Source organism: Sapajus apella, unplaced genomic scaffold, assembly GCF_009761245.1.
Source record: "Sapajus apella isolate SASKATOON/1434 unplaced genomic scaffold, GSC_monkey_1.0 scaffold13, whole genome shotgun sequence".
NCBI lineage: Eukaryota > Metazoa > Chordata > Mammalia > Primates > Cebidae > Sapajus > Sapajus apella.
This window is the reverse complement of record NW_022436953.1, coordinates 34,740,328-34,744,626: the sequence shown is the minus strand read 5'-3', so window position 1 is coordinate 34,744,626 and position 4,299 is coordinate 34,740,328. Positions and strand designations below refer to the sequence as shown.

Here is a 4,299-nt window from a genome sequence, read left to right as displayed (position 1 = left end):
ATGTTTCTCTGTTGGGACGTGTGCCTGTCTCTGTGAGTGTGCCTGTCTCTGTGAGTGTGTCTACTGTGTGTGTCTATATATCTCTCTGTGTGTGTGTCTCTCTGTATCTCTGTCTCTGTGTGTATCTCTGTGTGTCTCTATGTCTGTGTGTGTCTGTCTCTGTGTGTCTCTGTTTCTGTGTGTCTCTGTCTCTGCGTGTCTGTCTCTGTATGTGTCTCTGTGCATGTGTCTGTGTGCACATCTCTGTGTGTCTGTCTCTGTGTGTGTCTGTCTCTGCGTGTGTCTTTGTATGTGCCTGTCTCTGTGTCTTTGTCTCTGTGTGCGTGTCTCTGTGTGTGTCTGTGTCTGTGTGTATCTCTGTCTGTGTTTGTGTGTAACTGTGTCTCTGTCTCTATGTGTGTGTCTCTGTCTGTGTGTCTCTGTGTATGTGTGTGAGTGTGTAGGCCCTGAAGAGGTCTTGTGGTCACCTTGAGGGGTCCCCGGCAGAGGGTGAAGAAGGGTGTTGGCCAAGGGCTGGGACGGTACGTGTGGGTCTGAGAGACGCCGGCATGGCCGCCTGCTGATGGGGAGCCAGAGCCCTCCCCTGCGAGACACCAACAGAGGGAAAGAGGGACAGGGACCCTAAACCTGTGTGTTTATGCAGATCTGACAGGGCGTAGGCTGGACCCGAAGGTGGACCAGGTTGTAGAAGGGCGCCATGGTTGCCGCTGATGTTTGCGGCTGAGACAGGCGGGCATACCTGCTTTGTTCAGTGGAGAGCTGCTTCAGTGCCTGCTCCCTGAGGCCTCCCAAGTGCCCTGGGCCCGTCAGGGAGCGCAGGAGTGACGCAGGGGCACAGTGACCCCAGGGATGGCTGCAGAAAGAATCGGAAGGACCTGCATGCCACCTCCTCCATGCACACATGAGCCTGCGGTACAATCATCCCACCACGACAGACTTACTTACATGGCTTCAAACAAAGGAGAAGGCAGTGATGACTTCTGAGTGGATGGTACTTTTCCCATGAGGGAGGTGACAGGATCTTAGAGCATGTCTGGGATTTTAGGCATACCGGGATGTTACTCCAGGCAAGGGAACCCGCACGTGAACTCAGAGTTGCGAAGACACTGGTATGAATCTAGGGTAAAGGTTGTTGAGATTTTTTTTTTTTTCATCATTTTTTCTTTTAGTAAGGGCTTTTACTCAAAAGTGTAGCTTTGAAAATCTCTAGCTTGTTGTGAAAACCAGGAAAGCCAGGGAGCTGCCTCACACTGCACACCACCACGTGAAGCTGTGGGCCGCTGTGTGTTTGCAAACTCTCCATTACCAAGGCTGGAATCAAATGCACCACTTTAAAATCAGAGCCAACATTTAAAATTAGGAGGATGATGCACGTCCTACTGTGATTCAAGGAGAAAGGACAAGTTCTTAATACAGTAAAACAAAACACAAAAGTAAACAAATCCTTAGAAGTCACTAGATATATATATGTGTGTTTATATATATATTTTTATATAATTAGGATTATCATCAACATTTAAATGATTAAAAATAAGGTTGCCACCTTACCTTTTCTTTTCGTAATGGGGTGTTATTTTTTAAGGAGGAAAACCAAAGATTTTACCCAGACTCTGCAGTGTCCCAACTTCAATTCTGTTTTCTGCTGTGCAGTTCCCCACCTCGATGCTGAATACCCGGGTCCCGCCACCAGCTCCGGCTGGCAGGAGGCAGAGCAAGCTTTCATTCTGGTCGTCAAGATGACAGGCCACAAAAGCACAGCTGAGGGAGGAACTGAATTCTTCCCCAGGAAGCAAACACCTTTGCCCACAGTGGGTCTGCAGATTCTTCCCCAGGAAGCAAACACCTGTGCCCACAGTGGGTCTGCAGATCCACAGGCGCCTCCTCCCCGTTTCTTACTGTTAACTTGTTTGTTTTGCCCAAAAGCAAGATGGCAATCTTAATCAAAAAGGGAAGCTAGATTTTTAAAATAACTTAAAAAAACCATTTTTATATAAAGCGGCAGAAACATTATCTTCCTCTCTGCAAAAAGAAGTATGTTAACAAGGAGACACAGCGATGTGAACGGACCGTCCGTCAACTCCTGCCCCACTGGGTACCCCCGACCCAGCTTCACCTCGGCGCTGCTCCGTCACCGCGCCAGTGCTGTCTGAAGAAGACCCTTTGGCATCTGCAACTGCTCTTTGACTTCCCTCTTGATTGAGATTTTCCTTTTTGGACCTGGTCCCATGAGGGATAGAGTTTTCACCGTTTACAAGCCCGTTTTCTGTGGCCTTTGCTTTGCTGATGGCCTCTCTGATGTTCAAGGCATCCTGCACTCCAGCCTCCTCCTCGAGATTTCACAAGACCATGGGGAGCCTCGAGTCCCCCACGCTGCTCTCCAACAGCCCAAGGTTACTCTCTTCATATCTGGGAAGCGGAGCCTTCTCCTCCATCTGCTGGCGGTAGTATTCCCAGTTGGCAGCTGCACTCCTTACTGCTTTTTCCAAAATCTCTTTCTCACCTAAGCGCAATTTGATGGCCATTTTTGCACGAACAGAAAGATCCTGGTTTTTCAAGACGGATTTATCTTCCTCAATAGTTGTTCTATATGTTTTTAAAAGAAGCAAAGCTCCATCTTCAAGAAGTGTCCAAAGTTTGACCTCATTGTCCCAGCTAACAGGAAATTCAGAGTTCCCCACGGTGAAGATTCTATCAACAGCATTGTCTCCCAGCAGGTGTTCTTTCCATTCTTCTTCAGTCATGCAGAATACTCGGAGAAAAGCCAGAAGCTGAGAGAGATGGGCGGCTCCGAAAAATGCAACGCAAAAACGCCGGAAGTGGGGATGCCGGCAGGTGCCGAGGCCTCAGTGTTCATGGCGCAGAGTCTGTCCCTTTCACTCACTCCAAGCTTTATTTTCACTGTCATGTGAGTTATTGTCAAAGAAAAAACCACTGTGGATCACAAACTCTGCGTTTGATGGAGTGCCATAAAAGTTGTAAATCTGCTCTCCAGCCCGAAAATCCTGCAGAGCCCCACACACGACGGTCATCTTCCAGGTCGTAACCAGTAGTGATCAGGCCGTTGGTGTGGTTACACATGTCCCATAAAGGGATCAGAGCCAGGGTCACCCGGGAACCGTCCTCGGTGGGAATTTGGTTTTGCCTCGTCATATCAGAAGAGACTGCCCACCTGTAGTCCTCAAAAGTGAAAGAATCCTTCACGGGCAGTTTGTTGGCATGAAGATGGGTCTGGATGACCTTATAGAAGCAGGCATACTGCTGAGCTGTGTTTTTATACTGGCTGAAGACATCATGTATAGCTTGTGTGGACTGAAGATACCGAATCATCTTCTTCAAAGTAGAGAGGAGTGTCGTATTCACTGGGCAGGGTTTGAATGTAGGGCTGCCAGAAGGAGTTAGGGCTGGCTCGCTCACACAGCGAACGAAAGACCAGTGTGATGTTTCCCATGGCTTCAAGGATTCGGTCTTGAGAATATAAAGGCCCCAACGCTGAATTTTTAGCAGATTCGACAGTCATTAGTAATTTTCGTGGAACCCATAAGAACAATTCTTCTGCCTTGATGTCTCTTGTTGCTCTCAAAGCAAAGCCCTCTTCTTTGAAGTTAACCATTTCAAAACCCTTGACAGAAGCCCCATTTTCAGAGGCCCATTTCATCAGATCAGGAAAGTAATCTTCTCTTTTTCCATCAAAAGTAATGGACAGACCTTTTTGCTTCTTCCGTATTTTCTCAACCAGAGTCCGGATCTGCACATACTCTTCCCACTCTTCTCCTGGGCCAGGCGCAGGACTGCTGCATTTCTGCAACAGTTCACTGGTCAGGTTTCCTTCGGTGACACAGATGCCATAGCACCACTGCTGGATTTCTGAGTTTTTACTCGACTCTTCTTACCCATGTTCTGACTGCCCGCTTCCCCTAGCGCAGAGGGAACGACGCACTCCGGCCTGGACCCCGCCGTCCGCCTCAACCAACCCCCAGGCAGTGGCGGCGGACCGGAGGGGCGGGACGGCAGCCTGAGACAGCCTTGCCGCCGTGGCCCAACCCCCGTTGAGATGGTTTAAACCAAGACAGTACCCTAATTGCTTTTACTTTTTCAATGAATTATTTTTATTTTGTTTTAGAGACAGAGTTTTGCTCTGTCACCCAGGCTGAAGTGTGGTGGCACAATCATAGCTTCTTGCAGCCTTGAACTCCTGGCCTGAAGTGATTATCCTGCCTCAGCCTCCCAAGTAGCTGGGACTACAGGCACGTGCCACCACGTCTAGCTAATTTTTGTATTTTTAGCAGAGATGGAGTTTCA

At 48.7% G+C, this 4,299-nt stretch overlaps 1 pseudogene; it reads right to left on the bottom strand.

Annotated features, from left to right (window-relative positions):
• Window positions 1-1,918: 1,918 nt before the first annotated feature.
• Window positions 1,919-3,966, bottom strand: LOC116554154 (annotated as a pseudogene).
• Window positions 3,967-4,299: the final 333 nt, after the last annotated feature.